We start from the raw sequence: 10,289 nt of genomic DNA on the forward strand, positions 1-10,289 counted from the left end.
GTGAAGGAGGGCAGAATGTGGGAATTGCTCAGAGGTGCACATCTGGCTGTGCACGTCTGTCTGTTGGGTGCTTCCTTACCCACTGGCCAATGCAGGCTTCCTTACCCACTGGCCAATGCAGGTCAGGGCTTCTCTTGGCACCACCCAGGCTGTCAGGTAAACACTGGAGCTTGGGGCCCGACTGGCCTGGCTCTGGTCTCAGATCTCCTGGGTGGGAGATTGTGAGGATGTCTTGGCTGATCCTGGCAGCAGCCAGTTGGAAGGCGGTTTGGTCAGGTGGAGGAATCCTGAAGGCCTGGCCACTTTTCAGCAGGAGCTCTGGGGCTGCTGAATTATGTTCCTGCCTGCGGCAAGAGAGGAGAAATTGACCTTAGCTGAGTTTGTACTTGTTGTTTCTTACATAAGACCTGGCAAAAGACAGGCTTTCACTATATGCTGGTTTTTAGGAAGGCTGATGCAGAGTTCATAACACTGAGGGTAAAAGGATCATTGAACATGAGTATAGGGTAGTCAGCTAAGATGCTGCACTTGTCACAGTATTACTGTAGATCTCATAAAAGAAAGTAAAAGCCTACTGATAGTAGGGACATTTTTTATTTTTTATTTTATTTTTTAAAGATTTATTTATTTATGTATATAAGAGCTGAGGTGCAGGCCAGAGATGTGGGGAGTGAGAGGATTCACCAGAGACAGAGTGGGGAACAGAACAGGTAGATCGACTGAAATACACTGCTGAGGGGAGCAGCAGACGAGGCAGGAGAGGTCTGCTGCGCCATGTGGGTCACCTCCCTGGCCGGGGATCAAACTCGTGTTGCAGTGGCTGTGGACAGCTTCATAGTGCTGTGTCTCCACCCCTTGTGCCACCAGGGAGGCCCCAGGACATTTTTTAAAAAACACTTTTGCATTTGTTCTTCTTTGGGGTAATGCTCCTACCGTTATAGAGTAGCTCAAGTAATGATTTTATAACTTTACAAAGGTTATTAATTGTGTTATGTGTGAGGAACTGTAACCTTACCTATACTATTCCATTAAATCCTCAAAGCTACATTTTGAAGTGAGTAATTTTGTCCTCACTTCAGAGATTTTTTTTTAAAGATTTATTTTTATTTATTTATTTATTTATTTATTTATTTATTTATACAAGCACTGGGTACAGTCAGAAGCTCAGGAGGGTGAGAGAATTCACCAAAGTCAGAGAAGGGAGCAGAGAGATTTTTTTTTAAGATTGATTTATTTATACAAGAACCAGGGTACAGGCCAGATGCGTGGAAGGGTGAGAGGATTCACCTGAGACAGAGTGGGGAACAGAACAGGCAGACTGACTGAAACACACTGCTGAGGGGAGCAGCGGGTGAAACTGGAGAGGTCTGCTGCGCCATGTGGGTTTCTTCCCCGCCAGCCGGGATCGAACCTGCATTGCTGTGGACAGCTTCACAGTGCGGCGCTCAACCGCCTGCGCCACCAGGGAGGCCCTCAAAGATATTTTTTTTTTTAAATATTTACCATGCAATTAGATTTTTTTTTAAGATTTATATATTTATTTATACAAGTACTGGGTACAGTCAAAAGCGCGGGAGGGTGAGAGAATTCACCAGAGCCAGAGCGGGGAGCAGAGCAGGCAGAAGGACCCAAGTACACTGCTGAGGGGAGCAGCGGGCGGCAGGAGAGGTCTGTGCGCCATGTGGGACCGTCCTCAGTGGCCGGGGAGCAGCTGGGGATCGAACTGGCGCTGCAGAGGCTGCTGGCAGCTTCGCAGCCCAGCGCTCAACCTCTGCGCCACCGGGGAGGCCCCAGAGATTATTTTTTAATGTGTAATCTCACTTACATCTATTTAGTCAAGGATGAAACCAGAATTGGAACACAAACCATTTCACCATTCAATAACTAATGGCTCCCCCCACTCTCCCTTTAGTCTTTATAATTTAGGAATTCAAAAGTAGAGGACCAAAACAAGAATTTGAAAGTCCAACTCAAGACTGGAGCATCAGCCAAACTACTTCAGCTGCCATCTTCTCTCCAGACAACCCTCCCCGCTAACACCTCATGGAGACCCAGGTTTCCATGTTGATGCCAGCACAATCTGTGCTTTGATTTGGTGCAATGATCTAAGTCTTCCTTTCAAGCAGAGGACCCTTGCCTTGTGGAAGTGAGCATCAGCAATCATAACTATAAAGGAAACAAAGTATCTGACTTTTCATAACTAGGAATCCCATGTCCTCTTTCTTTTAAACCTTAATCCAGTTAATCACTAATACCAATTCAATTTTATGTAATTGCATCTGCCATGATTAAACTTTTGGCTTAACATCAGACTCAGCCTTCAGAAGCAGTTTATCTCAAAAAGTGATGTCGCCACTCTACCTAATGCATTCTAGTTTGGGTCCACCCCAGCGCCCAAACAGTATCTATCCCCACACCCAAGCAACTGCTCAGTCTTTCGCCTCAAACACTCCGTTTCTGCTGATCTAGGGGCTGAAATCATGAAACAGCTTTTTTCCCCCTGTGTGAAGCAGGCTTGGGATTCTGCAGAGATGGTGCTGGGACCCCAACCACCTTTGTCTCTGAGCTCAAAATATTTAGGGTCACTCCCTTTCTACCCCAAGTTGGGGGAGCCTTGGCGGGACAGTTGGAATTTCAACTGGAAACTGCTTTGCTATCCGTGTGGGTTGTTGAGCTGGATCTGCCCTCGACATAGACAGATTTCTCGAACCAAAAGCATGTTGGAACCAGACTTGAACCTGCGGCCTGGTAGCCAGCGACAAGGAACCAGAAGGAGCCTGAGCTTGCCCCAGGAGAGTAGGACGCTACAGATAACCAGGCCCAACGACCACCCACCCAGGCCCAACGCCCACAACCTCTCCTGGTCAGATCAGCCCAGCTACTGAGATGCCCAGCTAGGGATTGAGATTCATGGCTGTGGGGACTTCCAGAATGAAGTCCTCCTCCTCCTCCACCTTGGGTGAACTCCTGAGCTGTGAACACCGAGTCTTAGGAGCACTGAAGTTTCTATCTGGGAGCTTTTATTTATTCACCTATTTCTCGATACTTTTCACTTATAAAATCTCTTCATTTACTAACAATAAATGTTTTTTATAGGCCTTTGTAAAATATCTTGTTCTCTTTCAATAGTAGAAAGAATTAAAAGAGGGACAAGAAGGAGAATGCATAAGCTAGAAAGTGCCTTTCTGTCTCTATTATTCTGAACAAAAGTATTAAGCTGGAGAAGAGGACTTGAGACTCTGCTGCAGACCACTAGCAGGTGGACTGTGGCTGGTTTGGTGGGTGCAGTGTGAGAACAACACCTACAGGGAAGGTCACATACAACTAAAACTATGTAAACTATGTAAACCAAAACTAAAATTACGTAAACCAAAGTTACCTTAAAAACAATTTAGAAAAACTTTTTTATATTAATGGAGTAACTAGGGTTGAGATTCATGTGTTTATGTTCCATGAATTAGTCTTTTGGCAAGTATAAAAAAGTTTTAATAAGTTTAAGTGACTGAACTCTACATTTTTTAACTTGAGAGGATTTAACATAACAGTCTGTGCACCTAGAATGGATTTCTTAAACAAGTACACAAGACTGCTGACAATTCTGTTCCTAGGTCACTAATTCTAATACTGTTTTTTAAATTTTTTTTTACATCATTGTTCATTTTTAAACAATATTTGCTTCCCCTCACCCCCTCATGTGTAGTCCCCATAGAATTTCCTTCACCAATGCACCCTTGTCCCCTGTGCTCACCTCAGGCCACTCTGCTCCTCCCTCTGATCCCTCTCCCTCCTCCTCCCTTAAATCTAATACTGTTAAAGGGCAACCCTGGTATGAAATGGGTTGCCTGACGGTGGGTCCTCACCCAGTTTGTTCAGGCTTTTTCCCCAACAACACTAGCAAACTGTCCATCCCAGTTTTAAACTGATTTTAAAGCTGAAAAAAGAGTGTACACGTTCAGCCTAGACAATATAATTTATATAACTCAATCACATTTCTAGGAGTCAGTTAAGTATTTATTTAGAAAAGTTTAAATGTACTTCTAAAGTTTAAATGTCCCAGATGTATTTCTTTAGGACACTTGATTGGAAATATGTCTGGAGAGCCATAGTTTCTGCAAAATGACTGAAAACAAGGATGGTGCCATCTACCTTTCCCATCTTAACTATGGAAATTAGAGTAGTTGTCTCCCTGACATTAAACTCCAAGATTGGATTGCATTCTATGTGGGTTTCTGTATGATCTTTTTTAAATTATAGAAATAAGAACTCATTCAAGAATTCTGTGCAGATTTTTTGAAGTTTTCATCTCCCCATTAAATGACAGATAAGAGCAGTAACTATTAGAACTGTGGGCTATTAATATTTTTTAAAAATACCATTTAGGATAGGACAGACATACCCTGAAATAAATTGTTTCCAGCTGATGAAGGACAAGACTCTCTATTCTTTGGTCCAGTGATGGCCAAAATGGGGAACATACTCCTTAGGGGTACACGGGTAATGCGTTGTGGAGGAACAACATTTGATATGGTAGTTACTTTCTCTTGGTTATTCAATTGAATGTTAAAGGCTACCTTGAAAATGTTTAGTTTGTTGGGCCTCCCTGGTGGCGCAAAGGGTTAAGCACCACACTCTGAAGCAATCCACAGCCCCTGCAGCACCAGTTCAATCCCTGGGCAGCCAGGGAGCAACCCACATGGCGCAGCAGACCTCTCCTGACTTTCCCGCTGCTCCCCTCAGCAGTGTACTTCGGTCAATCTGCCTGTTCTGTTCCCCACTCTGTCTCTGGTGAATCCTCTCATTTGCCCCCCACCCCCCGCATCTCTGGCCTGTACCCCAGCTCTTGTATGCATAAATAAATAAATCTTTAAAAAAAAGAGTTTATCTCCACCCACAGATGAAAATATGAGAATGGAGAAGTGAGCAAAGCAGCTGAGCGTCACTGAAGGACCTGATGGTGAGCCCCAGGGCAAGCTGGGTTAAGTAGGCATCTTCAGGGACAGTGCAGGCAGGGACTTCAGGAGCAAGCATTAAAGAGGCATCTGAGATAAGGATAGTAAATTCTAAGAGGTGCTCAGCAAAACATACTCCAGAGATGAAGTCAGAAAGTCTAGGGCTAAATAAACAAGGGCAGTAAAACTTGAGAATGTAAGACCTTGGAAAGAGGAGGTAGGAGGAAACTGAAATAACTGCAAAAATAGGCACAGCCTTCAGGGAGGAGTAGAGACATGGGGAGAGAGAGCCAGTCACACAGCAGGATGATGAGATTTTAGAATAGAGAAAAAGCTTGAGCCAGGGCAACATCCTTCCCCGCTCCCACCCCACCCTGCCTTAGAGGCTTCCCTTTTGTTTGGTTTCCTCTTTCCATTCTAAATAAAGATTTGCTTCTCTCTGTTAATTTATCTGAGAATCTGTCTACATTATCCTTTCTGGGTTTGTGAGTCAGGAACCCATGGTGGTGCAGGGTTAAATTCCTGGCTGTTTACAGCTAGACCAGGGCAAAAAGCAGCCACAGCTGTAACAGTACCCACTGCCTTCAATGGCACAATCTTGAAGCCAACGTCTTCACCTCTGCCCCAAGGCTTTGACCCCTCCCTCTCATACACTATCCCCAACTCCAAAGCATGTTCACTGGAATTGGCCAAGGGCAAAATCTGAGTGTGCCCTCTGAGCCTGAGCAGCAGTGAGATTTCACACTCCTCTAGGCCAGTGTGATGGTGCCATCCTAGCAGAGGGGCCATGAGACCAGTGGGCATCAGGATGCCGGAAAGTATCACACTCTCAGTAAGACGCCTACAAAAGGTGACCTCCAAATAGTTGGGTTTAACTAAGCCCCTCCAGTCGTAGCCTCTGAACAAGAAAAACAAACTGCATTATTTTTCATCCTTTTTTTTTAAAGATTTATTTATTTATACAAGCACTGGGTACAGTCAGAAGCGCGGGAGGGTGAGAGAATTCACCAGAGCCAGAGCGGGGAGCAGAACAGGCAGAAGGACCGAAGTACACTGCTGAGGGGAGCAGCGGGCGGCAGGAGAGGTCTGCGAGCCATGCGGGGACCCCCCTCCCTCCCTCCCCTCCCCCTCCGCTCCCCCTCTCCTCCCCCTCCCCCCTCTCCTACCCTTCCTCCTCCCCCCTCTCCCCCACGGGAATCAAACAGGCGCTGCAGAGGCTGAGGGCAGCTTCACAATCCAGCGCTAGACAGATGCACCACCGGGGAGGCCCTATTTTTCATCCTTTCTATCAGCAAAATCCACTCCACTCTAGAGAAGGGGCTCCAAGGAGTTGGATTTCTTTAATATCTTTGAGCCCCACCCTTCAATTGCACTTGAAAAAAGTGCTCACCCTAACCTGATAGGTTACAGATTAAGAACTCTGCAGGGTATAAATTCACCAGGAAAGGCTCCCAGTCAACATTCCCCTCTCAGGCACTGAAGCAATGCAGCAGAACTCTGCCTTCCCTCTGCACCAGGCCCAGAAGTCCCCAGAGGAGCCTCAGAGAACAAGAACCAGGGGAGCCTCAAGCTCAGAGGGATTTAGGTCCTTTCTGCCACCTTTCCTACTGGACCCACACCAGCTCTCTCACGAACCCCATTCTAGACCACGTGGGTTTCAACCCATTTACATTTATGCTAAGAAATCAGCCCTGGAGCCAAAGCCCAGGACCCCCAACCACACGCTGGCATGATTTGCCTCAGCCGGGTCACCAGGTTCTAGGAGTCAACACCTGGAGCCTCCATGGCTGCAATCAGAAGCCCTCCTCCAACCTGCAAGGCCCCCAGCCCGTAGGCAGCCACCTCAGGTCCTGAGGATGCTGTCAGCACCTCTGCCATGCCCGCCACTCAGCCCTCAGCCTCCGAAGCTCAGGAGCCCTCACATCTCTGCTGAGACCTTCATGGCACCGGCCTCCTTGATGGATCTTATGACAGGAACACATCTCAACCTTGGGGTCTTGTACTTGTACCTCCCTTGACTTGTCAATGTTTCTTGCTGAATATACATAAGCAGCAGGTGCTAACCTCTTTTCTCTGTCTTGCCTGTACTATTGGAGAAGAAGGGCTGGACCCTTGGACATGCAACATTCAGGGCCAGTCCTGGCTTAGAGGCTCCTGTACACACAGGCCCCTAGGAGGCCAGCAGAGGGCAAGTCACACTGGTCACTGGGACTGGGCCCCAACATCTGGGGCAGGCAGGCAGCCTGCAGCCCCAGCTCTCCTCCTGGCCCCGAGTCTAGGGGTGTCTGCCCCACTGTAACCAGTGACTACACATTTGCAGTGGAGACAGGAAGCTGCCTGGGTGGCTCTAACACAGGGAGGGGGATTTCCAGTAGGCAGACTCTTGTCCCACACGGAATCTTAATGAGCAGCCCTTAAGGAAACCCCACATGCTTGTCGCTCCAAACTGCCCAAAGCTCACACTAGCTCTGTAACTTGCCAAATGTACTTTGATGAGAGGGTTCGGTAACCCTCTCCTGTCCACAAAGATTTGCAGAAGTTTGACAAGGTCCTTGTTATCTTTCTGTGCTAAACAGGATCTTTGTTGTTGTCAACACTATCGGTGACCACTCCTGCTTTTATGGCCAGGCCACATTCTTGTCTCTACAGAGCTCATTTTCTGCAACTACATTTTCTCGGTGGCAGCACTTCTGCTTTCCCTCAGTTGGCCACGTCTCCTGAGCAGCACTTCTCTTATTGCTCAGAATCAACAGTTTCTAGGGGGCAGAAGCTCTCCTCCCAAATGCTTCCTGGTGTCAGCAAGGCTGTGGGGCCAACCCTGAAAGTTAACCCCTTTGACAGAAGAGCTGGGCAGGCGCTTTCTTTCCCAAGCAGCACAGCAAGGACTGAAAGCCTTTCCCTGATGTAGGAAGACCAGTGCTCTGCGCTGGTCATGCCTCTACTTCAAGATTCTGTAATTTCTACTCCTTAAATTCCTCGATACAGCAAGATTATACTGAGATACACATGCAAATTCACCCTTGTACTAGTCCTTATAGTCCCAATGTCAGATTTTATACTTACAAATGTTGGAGAAGTCCACCTACAGAATTTCTCAGCCAGGGCCTCCCAGGTGGCGCAGCAGGTTGAGCGCCATGCTGTGAAGCTGTCCACAGCCTCTGTAGTGCCAGAATCCCACATGGCATGGCAGACCTCTCCTGCTTCTCCTGCTGCTCCCCTCAGCAGTGTCTTTGGTCCTTCTGCCTGTTCTGCTCCCTGCTTTGTCTCTGGTGGATTCTCTCACCCTCCCATGCCTCTGACTGTACCCCAGTTCTTGTATAAATAAATAAATCTTTAAAAAAAAAAAAAAAGAATTTCTCAGCCAGAGTAAGTCCACAGTCAGGACAAGTATGTTTTAATATGGAGATTTCTGAATCCTAAAACATCAGTGTTCAGCCTAAGGGAATGCGTTTAATCTTCCCTCTGTACTTCCACTCAGAGGAGAGGGTGGTGTGCAGGGGAAGAAGGCAGATGTAATGTGGAGGATTATGAATATGGGTGGTGGGTGAGATGAAGTACTATACAGCCAGGAGGTAAGGCAATATTACTTTGATCAAGAATATAAAGTTGGGGGGGAGGGGTGAGGAGAGGAAGGACTGGGGTCAAAATAAGGGGGGGGTGCAATTGTATGGAGAGTATAACCAAAATGAAAATGCATACATTGTGCAAAAATGGAAAATGATGTAAGAGTTATATAAAATAAAAATTTTTTTAAAAAGAATATAAAATTTAAAAATAAAATCTTCTCCTGGGTAATTCACTGTTGTCATTGTTGGGTAACTATTATGATTTATTCTCACTTGGGATTTAGAGCCACAACAAACCTGATTCCATTATAGCAAGTCCCAGTGACATGGTGACTGCCACCCTGCTCATTAGAAAGAACTGTTTTCCCTTTGGGGTCTAATCTGTCCTGGGTGTGAAAGTTTCCTTGTCCTCCCAGATAAGGCTGATACCTCCAAGAAAGCCTAATGACAGTGGAGGCTGAATTTGCAGGGAGTCCTTAAAAAAAAAACACATATTATTCCCATGTTTTTACATTTGAATAACAGGTATATCAGGTGACTAAAATTTACATTAAAAGTGAAAAATATGGAGCAATGGGTAAGAGAAAGCAAATGATGAATGGACAATGGATGAACAGCAGTGGACCTGTATGTTACTAAATTGGAATATGCCGCGAATTTACTGGAAGATATCACTCCTAACCTACAGTTAGAAAGGAGGTGATCGTTCATATTTTGAGATAACCTAGCGTCACTTTTGCTCATGTGACTTCTAGGTAAATATAAATACAATTCATTTCAAATATAAATACAAACTTAAAACGCACTGAAAGCAACTTTCAAAAGGCAAGCCGTTCAGAGACACTAATGCTACACAGAAGAAAGTGCAAACCTTGTAAAAAGGTTTGTGCAAGGGTTAAGACACAATCTATGAAGCAGTCTGCAGCCACTGCAGCACGAGTTCGATCGCTGGCCAGGGAGCTACCCACATGGCGCAACAGACCTCTCCTGTCTCTCCCGCTGCTCCCCTCAGCAGTGTATTTCAGGTAGTCTGCCTGCTCTGCTCCCCACTCTGTCTCTGGTCAATTCTCTCACCCCCCCGCATCTCTGGCCTGTACCCCGGCTCTTGTATGCATAAATAAATCTTAAAAAAAAAAAAAAAAAAAAAAGGGCTGCGGACTGGAGGCGCCGCGGGAAGCGCACGGCAGCCCCGGCCAGCTCGCGGCCGCCGCTGGGTGGCCGGGGCTGCAGCGCCCCTGAAACTGGCAGTCCTGACAGCCGGGCTGCTGCGGTCCGGACGCCTCCATGGAGCGCCTAGCGGGGCCGGGAGCCCGCGAGGGCGGCGCCTGCAGGCAGCCCGGTCCCGGGCCGCTGGGCTTCGAGGCCGCGGAGAAGGCGGGCGCCGACCCAGCGCTGCTGAGGCGGAGACAGGCTGCAGCTCGCCCTGTGCACGCCCCACGGGGCTCCGTAGACCCAGGTCCAGCAGCAAAGCAGCATTTAAGCCTCGTCAGCAAAATTTCATGGAGGGGGTGTCGAATCTTAGGCGAAACCGAGTTTTCTTCGAAACGCCCACGCAAATCAGAAATGAAACTGCAACCACTTCCTTCAAGAGGGGGTGCTCATCGCATTTCCCCGATCGCCCCGCCCCCCGGAAACCCCACTGTAATAAATGTCCTCGGGCAGCGCCTTTCGTGAGCTTTTGCTCGACGAGAAGCCGCGGGTTCAGGCCGCGGGGCTCCCCAGCGGGTTCCAGCTTGGAGTCGTCCGCCTGGGCAGGGGGGTGTCCAGCTCCACG

Source organism: Talpa europaea, assembly GCF_964194135.1.
Source record: "Talpa europaea genome assembly, chromosome: 5".
Lineage (NCBI taxonomy): Eukaryota > Metazoa > Chordata > Mammalia > Eulipotyphla > Talpidae > Talpa > Talpa europaea.